The sequence below is a fragment of the Thalassophryne amazonica genome, chromosome 21 (genome assembly GCF_902500255.1).
Source record: "Thalassophryne amazonica chromosome 21, fThaAma1.1, whole genome shotgun sequence".
Lineage (NCBI taxonomy): Eukaryota > Metazoa > Chordata > Actinopteri > Batrachoidiformes > Batrachoididae > Thalassophryne > Thalassophryne amazonica.
Genome location: NC_047123.1, coordinates 30,568,494 through 30,582,218, shown reverse-complemented (window position 1 = coordinate 30,582,218; position 13,725 = coordinate 30,568,494). Strand labels below are relative to the sequence as shown.

Sequence of the window (13,725 nt, the reverse complement as noted above, 5' to 3'; positions counted from 1 at the left end):
GATTAACAGTCTTCACAAGCCAAATAGATTAAAGAGTGTTAGGCGCCAACGGGGGAAAGAATGGGATTACAATTATGTGCATCCTCTGTTAGCTGAAGAAAGAAGTCAATGCATTATGTGGAAATACATCCTTGACCTACTTTTATTACTGTTATTTCTTCCTTTTTTTTCTCTCTATCTCTAATTAGAGTGGCCCAGTGCTGTCTTCCAGTATTTCCCATCGGTTTTCTGTCACCTGGTAAGTAAGTCCTCCTCCTTCAAATACATCATTTGGTGTAATATTAACACTACATCAGCTCATTTGTTTAATCAGAAAAACAACAGCTGAGTGATTAATTTCTTAACGGATACTCATGATGTAACATCGGAATGATTAAAGAAAGTGATTATATGGCATGAATGCCAGCCTGTATTTTAGTAGACTAACAACAGTCAGTACAAGCAGTGCTGCTACTAATTAGTTTTCCCTGCCTGTTCGGTATTCATTTGCTACCACTGGAATAAGGAAGGTGAGCGTTTTGTTTAAATGTAAAAGTAGATCTCTGCTGTAGTGCTTCAAAGAGACATTTCAAAACCACAAACGCTTCTTGCACAAAGTCACTTTTTGAGTAAAATAGTGCTTTTTCAACCGCTTGCAAGCTAAATGTTTTGGGGGACTGGGCAGCGGTCATGATCAGGCGTGAAAAATGAAATATACAAATTTTAAGGAGTGCAACCTGTAGCTGTGCTTAAATGTGGATCATAAATTCAAGCTGCAGCTTAAATATCAGTAAAGTCATCAGTTCTAAGCTATACACTGGGGCTATTCTGTGGCAGTGGAATTACAGTGGCAGCAAGTTTACAAAAAAATTTTGCTCTGATTGTAATTCCGTTACCGTAGCATGGAATTTAGGTTACCATTTGATAACCTAAATGGCAGGTGTCACCAACTCTGCTCCTGGAGATCCCCCACCCTCCATATTTTGTTTACCTACCTGTAGCAGCCATAGCTGATTAATGAGGTCTGTTGATTGGCTGAACACACCCGGGAGTTGGAAAACATGTCGGACAGGTGATCTCCAGGAGCAGAGCTGTGGACGTTCTGTATGGAAGTACATAAAAACTGACATGCATGATAAATTTGCCACCTCAGATTGTACATGCGGGTGAAATACTGTTAGGGGCTTTTCAAAAGCTTGCTATTCTCCAGTTGTGGCAAAAGTGGCATGTCATGATGGGATCCAGCTTTTTGATGTGTTGCATCAAAGTTCTGACAGTGTTGGACTTTATACTGATTGCCTTTACCTGCGTATTTGATGTGCATTCAAGCCTCGTCTCTCTGCACCATCTGGAAAACGATATTTTCTCTATCATTTTTGTTGAACGTATCCCTCTGTCAGCTGCTCGTCTGTGTCAGAGATATGAAACTCGTAATGTGACAGGAGAGGCTAATGATGATTCACCACATCTGCCAATTTATATTCCAGCTCTTTTGCACAAAAATAGCAGGTGCGGCAGGAAACGCCCACACAGCCCTGCACCAAAAACCTGAATTAAATGAATTTCTTTGATGACTCAGAATAGTTTGTCACAGAACTGCGCCTTCAAAATTCAGAGTTGTACTCAGTGGACGGTCCAATAGAAGTAAAGTCGCAGCTTATTTAAAGAAATGTTTGTTTCCTTTCACCCAGTTCAGACAGTGTACTTTTTTTTTTTTTTTTTAATCGGTACCTGGGAATTAAAACTCTAACGCTGTGTTTCATTCCCAGCCATCTAGAATGGCCAATTACGGGACTTGTTTACTAGAATGGAGATTATCCCTGTTTATGTGGAGGGTTAGAGTTTTTAAAGACGGGGTCGATGGACTCTGTTTACAGATGTGAATGTTTTGGGAAAGCCTCAGGGACGTGTTGCACTGGGTGGGCCGGTGAGACCCTCAGATTCTATAAATACATTCTGGGATCCCATTCAGTATCTGTGTGTGTTTGTGTGTGTGCCACACGTGCGCGTCTGCATGACGCCGCCGCAGCCAGCCGAGCTCCAGGCTATTACTGGCCAGCGAGGTTTCCATGGAGACCAGTGGTGTCAGCTTGGAGTAACATCTGTGGAGTGTTTGTTTGTCATGGCAGGTTTTCCTCTTTCCGTTTCCATCCTCGTCTGTCCTCGCTGTCAGTCACAACACTGCATGGGAACAACCGGAGCCAAATGAGGCTGCAGAGCCTGATGCAAAACCTTCAGTCTGTCTCATTTTTTAATGTTTTAAACATCAGTAAACATGGCACTTGACTTTGGAGCCTATTTAAAGACGATGATTTGTCAGCCAGTAGTTCAGCCGCCGGTGCTCAATCATGCTCACAGTTGGCCTCCGGCTGCGTCGGTAGGTTTAAGCCAGTTAAAAACTCACATTCTGGGGAAGCATTTAACCCTTGGCCTCTTCTTGCTCCCTCTCTCCATAGCTCCCGCTCTATATGGACATGTTCTATTTCCACTGCTTCATTCTCCTGGCTGTCTTATCTGTAGCCCAGCAGGGCACAAATTCTTCATTAATAGGTACTTATTTGGGCAATGGGAGAAATCCCAGATGTTTGAACAACCCCTTCTCCCTCCTTCTACCCAGTTCTCTTTGTCTTAAGCTGCTGTTATTAATGTTTTTCTCTCGCTCATTCTGGGTTATCCCTCCTCCACCCACCCCCCCGCTATGTCTCCTTCCGAAATACACAACGGTAAGTGGAATAAGAGGTGGGCTGGATCTCAGCCTAGCATCTCAGATGTAACACTGTAGTCCTGAATTTGATTTATTCTTCATTAGTTTGCACAAACAAGTTGTAAAGTTTGGCATGAATTCCAAAGTTTGAGTTCATCTGAGAAAATAGCCACACACCTCATGTAGGCCAACCCGAAAATGTTACATGCGTTTGTGTGCGTCGTCTGTTTTTGACCATGTTTGGCGAAGTCCAGAAGAGCCCGTCACAGCACCTGTGTAGCAGGAAAAACCTCTGACCTCCAATTCTGGTGTGAATGAGACCTTCACACATCTTGGGTGTCATGTAAGAAATATCTGTGGAAAAATGTGTATTTTTGCTTCAGAAGCATCCCTTTGTAATACGGCTGCAATGTAAATAAAGTCAATACTCGGATACTAATCAGGGTTCTAGCTAGCACAAACATGCGTTACGGCCCGTTACGCTTATTTTCAATACAGCGTAACGGGTCTGTAATCAACCATTTCTGCAGCGCGACTCCAGTTTGAAGCGTGACTCAATGAAGCAATGCTTCGATTCAATGGCTCGTGGCTTTTGATTCGCTGCTCTTCTGAAGCAGTAAATCCGCTTCTTAACCCCTCTCAAAGCCATTAAAATATCATGAGTCACTTTTGTGTGTATTAAAGTCACTAACTGGGACTCTTGTCTTATTGCAGTAAACAAACGAGACTCGTCCTCCGTTTCGTTGTCACAGCTCCAAACGCTGTGCGGCTCTCTGCTGAGACAGAGTCCGCTCAGAATTAATAACTTCAAAACTAATTTCCGCTTTAAATAAAATGACACCTCTTACAAACGTTGCAATACAGACAATTAACTACAATTGACTAAAACGTTTTTTCCTCCCAAAATGAGACATCCTACATTCTTTATGAACCTGACGTGTAGCGCAGCGAGCTGTAAGAGCTCACCTCAGATATGGAAATACATTCATGCCAATAATAATGTCTGAAAGGAAATGCTTTTGACAAAAACTAACAGATTTTATTTCTGTTTATGTCCAAAGATCAAGGATCCACCATGTAGAGTTTATTATGTCCAGAGTTTAAGGATCCAATAACCAATTTCATATTTATTTACTTTAAGATTCAATAAAGTGTTCAATTTCAATTTAATCAGCTTATAAAGCACCAAATTACAACAAAAGCCATCTCAAAGTGCCTCACACAGAACAGTTCAACATAAAAAATTAAAATAAATAAATAAAAATAAAAAAATTCAAATACCTAATTAAAAACAGAAGTAAAAGAATAAAACATAAAATAAAAACTACGAGTACTCATAAGAAAGAGAATAAAAATAGGTTTTAAGTCTTGACTTAAAAATGTCCACAGACTCCGACTGCCTTACTGAGGGCCCACTCAACAAACTTCCCCAGCCTTTTGGACATGATGAAGGGACTTGGGCTGTCGTACCTGGCTTTTCCCCTTTGGGTACCCCTAGAATGGCAAATTTTTAGCTTAAATTTTCAAAAGCGGCCCCCCTTCCGCACCATCCCCTCCTTGGTCACTATGCTCCCTCGACATTACCACTACGCTAAAATTTTATCCTAGCTATTGATACTAAAATTAGTATCAGATTCGATATTCATTTGTAACAGTATTGATATAAACAGTGTCTTCACCTTCACCTCCTCCAGCAATAATAAAAATGAAAGCAGGCCAAAGACCAGCTTTGACATCAAGGCCATGCCTTCCAGTTCAAGATGATTCTGAAATCCCCCATTAGACACTTCCGAAAAACTGTGTTCGCTTGATGAACTCTGAAAACAATATGGATGTTGTTTTTGCACAACCTACATGCTAATGAGTATTTTCCTGGGTATTGGTATTGAGTTTGAAATTGTAGTATTGTGACAACCCTGCTTTGTAAAGACCAGTTATCTAACTTCCATCAAGTTAACAAGTTCTTCCAGGTTGTTCTACACTTGACTTGATCTTCTAACGTCCAGTTGAATCACCAAAATTAGGTCGAGCCTTCAGTTTGAGTTTGTATTACAGCCGTACTTTTGGGTTGCTGAAAACAACAGTAAAGCAAAACACCCACTTGTGGTACTACCTGATATTGTCTACTTGACCTAAAGAAGTTATGCAACAAAAGTTAGTGTTTACAGATCACAGGTCAGATTTCCAGCATCAGTTTGTCCAAGTTGTAGGGGTGTTCTGAGTGTGTTCATACGTCAGTGTCAATCCTCCACCTCATCAAATGCAGGGACGTCCCTGAAAAAGTTCCTTTTTAAGCATATGCATGAGCTTGCACACACATGCAGACATCCCTCACATGCAAAGTCATCTGTAAATAACTCTGATCTAGACCGCTGATAACCCGGGGAGAGCTCTGACTCCTCTCTCACCTCATCCTCTCCCTTCCACTCTGTCCCTCTGAGGGGCCTCATTGTTCCCTCAGCAAGGGGTGCAGTACACCTTCACACACTAATATCCACCATTTGGCACAGGCTTTAGGTCGCCATTTATCCCAGTGATGCTCCCTCCATTAGGCTGTGTTAAACCCCTTTTATAAATCAATTCTGCAGTGGATGGATGACTCTATGTAGAACTCAAAGTGTTTGTGTCTGTGTATGTGTGATTATATTTGTTTTATGAGCTATTTTACTGTTCACTGTAGGGATCAATATCAGAAACTTTTGCTGTATTGTATAGGGGCAAAACTCATGCTTACTGGATCAGTATGTTTTTATTTGTGTGCAAACACATGATTGTATGTCCAGTCCCAAAGAACTGAAGAAAAAATAGTTTCATATGCACCCCACAATAATCACATTTTTGTGCATATTTAACTTTATAGACTTTTTGAGGAGTGACTTCAGAGGATTTGATTCACCTCGTATGAGAGTATGTGTGTCTATCCATCTATCTTCTGCTCCCTTGTTTTCACTTGAGGTCGCCACAGCAGATCCTAGGTGGGTTTTCATGCTGATTTGGCATGTTTTACGCCGGCTGCCCTTTCTGACACAACTCCACATTAAATGGAGAAATGTGGCAAGGGTGAGGTTTCAACCAAGATCCGAAGCTGTATCATAATTTTTGGACTATAGGTCACACCGGTGTATTAGTAACATCTGTCCAAAAATGCATCATGAAGTGGGGCATTTATCTTTGAATAGAGGTGAAATGAAGTCAGCCAATGCTTTGTTTGTTGATAATGCAAACACTGTCAGTGAGATGAAGCTAACGGCTAATTCAACTTATGGTACAAGGCTTAAAAGTTGGGTAAAGCACTTCTTTTGGCCACTGAACAGATTGTAACTAAAATTCTGCATATTATTTATTTATTTATAATGCAAACAATGGGCAGAAGCTAATGAGCTCATTGTTATTGTATAATCAAAACACGAGTAAACTACTTCTTATTACCACTGAATAGACTGCCATATGTGAGGTAAACATGCACTGAATTTAAACATTTGTAAAAGGTAATAGACTTAATTTTCTTACTGTCTCATACAGTCCAAACAAGTGTTATGTCAAATATGATGATGGTTGTGTTCTCTCATTTGTGTTCCAGAGTGGGGTTTTTTTTTTCTTTCAGTTTGAGAACATGATTATTAATTTTACTTGTTCTGTAAGACAAAGAATGTTTTTTCTTATTCAGAGCTACTGATGCTTCCTCTTGTTTTACTAGGGTGGGTACCCAGCTTAATGGTCCATTACTGCCACCTGTTGCTCTGGAGTGTGAATCACAGTACCACATTCAGTATACAGGAACAGCTTGTCACGTGTATAGATGGTGCCATGTAGTGAACATAGATGATAATGCAGGAGTTTTTCATACAGTAGTCGCTTTGGGATATATTTTGCAGGACCTGTTCCAGAGCACTTATAATATTTTCACTAAGCTTCGTGATACAAGTTAATTTGATCATCTTGCTAAGAAACCAGCAAACACCCATGGGCAAAAGCATAATCAAATTAATACTGTGCAAACACTGGAGAAAAGAAAGGCACTCGTTTTGAAAGCTTGACAGACTGAGAAAGATCTAAGAGATGCTCCTCCTCAAAATCTGATTTAAATTCTCCTCGAGGTCTTGTCATTTTCTCCTGCACTCTGTGTAAACCTGAGCCAACTCCAGTTATGAAAAATACATTTTGTTTAGACCCTGCATGTGTCAACTGCACAGCCTTGTTGCTGTAACTTATTTTGCAGAGTTTGATGGCCTTTTTTTTCGTGTAGTATTTGCTTAATTTTATGTCTTGTATAAGTAGTCTATGATAAGTTACACCACTTAATCCCATTTGTTGTAGTTAATGGAAATCCTTCTTGTATTTATTTATTTTTTTTAAACAGATGTTTCTAACCCGGCTTGATGATTGAGACAAGTCCATGATCCAAAGCTTATGTTTTGACAGTAATTTCTGGAGAAGAAAAAGATGCGCATAACTGAATATAGTAGAAGCACAAACAGGTGTGGCTATAAACCAACATAGAGGCACACCTATAGCGTGTACTGCCAATAACCCTGCAAGATTCAGATTCAGTAGAAATCTTCTGTAGCTGTGGGTGGGTTGGTGTCTAAACTCAAGTCTCTCATTGTTCAGTCTTGCAGCTCACGTTACACTGGTTTCATTTGCAGAAATGCGTGTTACAATGTAAAACAGAGCCAACAAGATTATCCGCTTCATTCAGCACTGCACTTGAGGAGTGAATTCAGACGTCTTGCACATGTCACACACAGGATCTCTGTCCTTGTCGAGCTGAGTACATGTTTACTCAGTGATCACTGCTCTCTGTACAGCACTGCTGTCTCGTCATTAAGTGAATTGTGAAAATAGTCCTATTGATTTCACGGCCACATACTGATTGCTGTTTGCTCAGATATCAGAGGTCTCCTTGGTGTTTAACAAAACAGCAGCATATTCCTTGCTAAGTGCTTTCATTAAATTAAAGACTACTCTGTGTACACAGTCACATTTCTGTGGTATTGTTTCCCCATGTCACATGGCACTCACATGTGAGTGCCATGTGAGCGTGTGTGAGGCAGTATAAAAAACAGAAATCATCCCGCTAACTCGATTCTGCCTGCATTTAATCTAATTCATGGTAATGCAATTAAACAAAGCCGCCACCCTGCAACCACCACCACACTGTTTTAGTCTGCGTGTGATCTTGAATGAATATCACCTCTGAGCAGCAGTGTAAAAGTTTGCCTCCAGGATTTTCTGTATCCTGGTTGGTGATTGTTTTGCTGGAGGTCATAACAAACGCTGTTTAACTAAACCAAGTGTCCTGAGGTGTGTTCTGTTCTCTCTTATTTTTCTCTGTTGAATCGGGGAAACTTGCACAGAATTAAACAAAACCTACAGTGGATCAACAGTTCTGAAAAGACAAAAACCTGCTATAATTTTACTTTAAACCTAGAACCAACATTAACAATAAAGTAAATTTATTCCAGTCACTGCTGATGTTGTCCCAGATTGCATTGGGTAACCTGGTCTTCCTGATATTTTTATCCCATTTTATGCACAAGTTGGCAACTTTAGAAAATAACACAGCAGTATAATTGTATGCTATCTCTCTCAGGCATATAAAAAACCTATTTTTCAGACATGCACTTCCAAAGTCCAGATATATTCTGGCACAAACACTTGCTGTAAGCCATAGTTTTTGTTTGTTGTTTGAGAGGTCCTGCAACTTATGTTGGCTATTATTATTATTATTATTATTATTATTATTATTATTATTAACTAGTTATATATGGCTTTACCAGGAAACAAAGCACAAAATAAACTTTAATAAAAATTATAATAAATGCAATTTCAAAAATACACTACAACAGTGCACTAAAATTTGAAATTAAAGAGTTGATAATGCAGGAAAAAGTGATATATATATATATATATATATATATATATATATATATATATATATATATATATATATATATATATATATATATAATATGCGTGTATGCGGTTATCCCAGTAGTGGGCACAGCTAACCAAAATGTTAGCTTCGATAACCGTTAATCCGCTAATTGAAAAGTTAACTTTTGTTAAGCTAAACTAATAAATCCCTAAAAAACTTTGCGCTAGTTACAGAAAAGCTAAAACGATAACTTTCAGTATTGACTTCAGTACACAGCAGCTTCTGACACAACAACGAATCAGCGCTTCTGTCTCAGATCGGCGTTCTCTCAGCAAAAGAGACATAGTGATCAGAGAGAAAAGAGAGGGGAAAAAATTAATTTCTCTTGACACCATACAGACCTGCCGGTCATTTCACTGGAGTCTTGCACAGGCAGACAGTTTTGACTTATGGTTATAATTTTAAACAAACTAATTCCGGACAAGTTATTGAAATTAACATCACGGCTGTCATTTTACAAAGTGAAAATATCAGCTATATGTTTTAGTTTTAAAGTAATGGACAAATTTTGAAGGTTTTAGCGTTTAGACACACATGCCACATTGCATTATGGGTACATTACTTTCCTGACATCAATGGTTGGCTGCCTTGTCGGTATAACACACAGTTACTGAAACGTGTGATGGGTTTTACAAATAAATCTGTATTTGTAAATGTCATTTTTTTCATTTGTAAAAAAAGGCAATTTGAAAATTGAAAATTCTGTTCAAGTCCATCACTTTTAGCGAATGTGTGGTTGTTCACACTGCCATCTGCTGCTACACTATTCACTATGCCTGCAAAAATATGTTAGCGGTCTAAATGTTATTGGAACTAAACTTATTGGAAGCTAATTGGTCCGCTGATGGTTTTCAAAATTATTTGAAAAGCTAATCCGCTAATGAAAATGTTAGCTTTGCTAATTAGCGGTTAGCAGATTAGCGGAACTGTGCCCACCACTGGTTTATCCCCTTCAATAGCCAATTTTTGACAGCTGCAATTTATAGATGGTGCAACTTGTACTCCAGAAAATACATTACATGCACAACAAATGCAACACATCAGTCAGGAAGCATCACCTCAACATGAACCCCTTCCAGTGTTGTGTGTCAACAAGAATCTGCTTTTCTCTCCTCCGTCTTTCTCTCCCATGGTGCTGCTCATTCTCAGCTGTGGCACACTGCTGAATGTGTGCATGTAACCACAGGGACTCTATTTTTGTGGCAGTGCAGACACTACTGTAGCAGAAGTAGCTCTACGACATGTCAGTGTTTTCCTGACCTTGAAGTGCAAGTGTAATGAGAACAGAATTTCATGCAGATGAGGCAACACATGGCAAGTTGATATCCACAGAGGTGAGAGGTCGACATGTAGTGTCCAAAGGAAAATGTTGCTATAAACTAAATCTGTCAGAATATATGTTTAATAATCCTAGTGCCAATAAACGCTGTTGTTTCTTGATGTTTGTTTCTTCCTGGAAAACCAAAGGATGGTCATTTTTCTGTGAAAAGCTTACTAGGAGCAGTCTGATTTCATGCCCAGGAAGTCAACCATCAAGCACATCCGAGCTCTGTGACTACTCACTCAACACAAGTGTGAATATCTGTAGTGAATTGTGGCATTGTAAGGGATTTGTTCTATCCTACTCTGTTAAGTGGACTGGGCATTGATTAAGATCTTGAAGTCCAGCAACTTGGGGGGCCTTTTTTTTTTTTTTTTTTTGTGAGTGAAGGTTCAAGGACCTTGAGTTTGCGGATAATGCTTTTGAATAAATGCATATCCTGATTGCACCACATGAGTAGTTGAGTATGTCGGAGTGTCTGGGTTTGTGATTGTCCTGTATTCAGAATAAGAACCAGGATTTCAATGACTTCCCAGACTCGCCCATTACCAGTGATCTTGCATGATTGGGATACTGTATGACTGTCAAACTTGTGCTCTTACTGGAGCTGTAACTGAGCAGATCCCATGCTGTAAAAGGCGTGCTTCTCATTTTTTTCTACAGGTGTTCTTGTTCACTAGTGTCCATTGTGTACTCCTGTTCAATCATGCTGCGACTGACTGACTGTAGCTGCAGCTTAATTTTAGTATATGAGGTGTGGGACCACTGGGTGTTACCCTAGCTGCCTTTTTAGATGAAGAGGCAGAGAATGGCTTGCCTCAAGGGGCTCTTATCTGTCATAATTATCTCTTTGTTGGATTGGACAGGGCTCAGGCCTCGCTTGCTTCCGAGTCCCTCACCTCGGCACGTGCACACTCGCATGTCCAGGAGCTCAGGGCACAAGCTGGCATGGTCTTACAGAACCACGGTATGCCGTGCTGCTATTGGACAGATTTCATCCCACTGAGATAGCGTTGAGAGAGTAAAGATCTTGGCTAACGTCGGACAGAACGGTTCAACCCAGTTTGTCCAAGCTGTACATGAGAGTTGTTTTATCTGGATTATTTTGGTTTGAAAATATATACTACTTTTTTTAGATTTGGTTTCAGCCAATTTGCTTTAGTTTCCCTACTGTGGGTTGTGTTACTTGGCAGCCTGCCATGCCTCAGTTCCTAATTCCTACAGGAAGCTTGCATCTGTTGTTTCATTCCCCTGACAGGATGTGTGAGTTTGTATTATGGTCCAATGATGGAATACCACAGATTGCTGAAGGCTGGGGATGATGAGTTTGACCTTTTTTTTTGAAGATCACTGAGTGTACTTGATGGATTTTGCAGCTACAGCTTCAAAAAAATGTTGAGCTAACTAGGTTGGGCCTTAGGCAATTTAATAACAACAACAAAAAAAAAAACAAAAAACAAAAGCCGAACAATAATATAGCTACCACAATTCATTATTGTGACTCTTGTTTTTTTTTTTTATTATTTATTAAAGTTGAACTGTATCGCAGAGGTATTTTGTGCCCCATCATGAAAAGTGATTTCAACTTTTAGTTTGTGATATATCAAAAAATGAAGTAGATTTTCATGATGGGATTACGAACTAATTTCTTGACGATATCATGAAATTAAAGATCACAAACAGTGAGGGTGTGCCGACCCACTGTGTGCATTTGGTTATAGTTATTGTTGGGGTAAGACAACCCCATCACAAAAATCTGCTACATTTGGTGGCAGTATCACGCATGAGTCCAGGCTGTCAAACGTCTTCTCCATATAATGCCTAAAACTTGAAAACCCCCATGTAAAATGTTCCACTGAAGCCTGTCTTTAGTTGTTTGGCAAATTAAAAAATACAAAAAACAATAGCATCAACTTTGTATTGATATAAAGTAGATTAAATGTATAAATTCTTGGATTGATCAATGCAAATTTGGTAGGTAAATAAATATAATTATTTCTGTCAACTGACCAGCTTCTCCAGGGTGTTTTCATTTGTAAGGCAGAAGAACAAGTAGGAAAAGGAAGTAAAACAGCTGGTATAGCAAGGAAAGCTCCAAAGAGCTCTGGTATCTGACCTGAAGTCTTCTAGGTGGGTGGAGACGTTGCTCTTCTGGCAATGCAAATAATTTTTGCTTCCATTTGGGAGACCAGTATCCTTCCAGGCTGAGTGGAAGAAATGACTTGTTATACCTTTGACTTTTGCAAAGTGTTTGATTCAGTTGACTGGGCTGCTCTTTGGGACATTCTGAAAATTTGTAGGATTTACAAAAAGTTGGTGGACATCATCACCAGTTGAATGTGATTGGTATGTAAAGTTGTTGTTGCCATACATGACCCGAACGGACGTTTGGCGTCAAGGATCTCTGCAACGTACACTTCATTTATTAAGCGCCCTGAAAGACCGCAGTGTATAAAATGTGCTATATATATATATATATATATATATATACACTCAACAAAAATATAAATGCAACACTTTTGGTTTTGCTCCCATTTTGTATGAGATGAACTCAAAGATCTAAAACTTTTTCCACATACACAATATCACCATTTCCCTCAAATATTGTTCACAAACCAGTCTAAATCTGTGATAGTGAGCACTTCTCCTTTGCTGAGATAATCCATCCCACCTCACAGGTGTGCCATATCAAGATGCTGATTAGACACCATGATTAGTGCACAGATGTGCCTTAGAGAATTTGGCAGTACATCCAACCAGCCTCACAACCGCAGACCACGTGTAACCACACCAGCCCAGGACCTCCACATCCAGCATGTTCACCTCCAAGATCGTCTGAGACCAGCCACTCGGACAGCTGCTGAAACAATCGGTTTGCATAACCAAAGAATTTCTGCACAAACTGTCAGAAACCGTCTCAGGGAAGCTCATCTGCATGCTCGTCGTCCTCATCGGGGTCTCGACCTGACTCCAGTTCGTCGTCGTAACCGACTTGAGTGGGCAAATGCTCACATTCGCTGGCGTTTGGCACGTTGGAGAGGTGTTCTCTTCACGGATGAATCCCGGTTCACACTGTCCAGGGCAGATGGCAGACAGCATGTGTGGCGTTGTGTGGGTGAGTGGTTTCCTGATGTCAATGTTGTGGATCGAGTGGCCCATGGTGGCGGTGGGGTTATGGTATGGGCAGGCATCTGTTATGGACGAAGAACACAGGTGCATTTTATTGATGGCATTTTGAATGCACAGAGATACCGTGACGAGATCCTGAGGCCCATTGTTGTGCCAACATCCAAGAACATCACCTCATGTTGCAGCAGGATAATGCACGGCCCCATGTTGCAAGGATCTGTACACAATTCTTGGAAGCTGAAAATGTCCCAGTTCTTGCATGGCCGGCATACTCACCGGACATGTCACCCATTGAGCATGTTTGGGATGCTCTGGACCGGCGTATACAACAGCATGTACCAGTTCCTGCCAATATCCAGCAACTTCGCACAGCCATTGAAGAGGAGTGGACCAACATTCCACAGGTCACAATTGACAACCTGATCAACTCTATGCGAAGGAGATGTGTTGTACTGCATGAGGCAAATGGTGGTCACACCAGATACTGACTGGTATCCCCCCCCCAATAAAACAAAACTGCACCTTTCAGAGTGGCCTTTTATTGTGGGCAGTCTAAGGCACACCTGTGCACTAATCATGGCGTCTAATCAGCATCTTGATATGGCACACCTGTGAGGTGGGATGGATTATCTCAGCAAAGGAGAAGTGCTCACT

At 40.3% G+C, this 13,725-nt stretch overlaps 1 protein-coding gene across 7 annotated transcripts in view; it reads left to right on the top strand.

Annotated features, from left to right (window-relative positions):
* Positions 1-13,725, top strand: part of LOC117503031 (1-phosphatidylinositol 4,5-bisphosphate phosphodiesterase beta-4-like) — a 77,886-nt gene that overhangs the window by 23,407 nt on the left and 40,754 nt on the right. For 6 of the 7 annotated variants that reach the window (XM_034162184.1, XM_034162182.1, XM_034162181.1 and 3 more), the window contains exon 3: positions 189-238. The exons of the other annotated variant lie outside the window; for it this stretch is intronic. The gene's annotated coding sequence lies outside the window, so the exon portion shown is untranslated. The remainder of the gene's footprint in view (positions 1-188; positions 239-13,725) is intronic. 7 annotated transcript variants of the gene reach the window in all.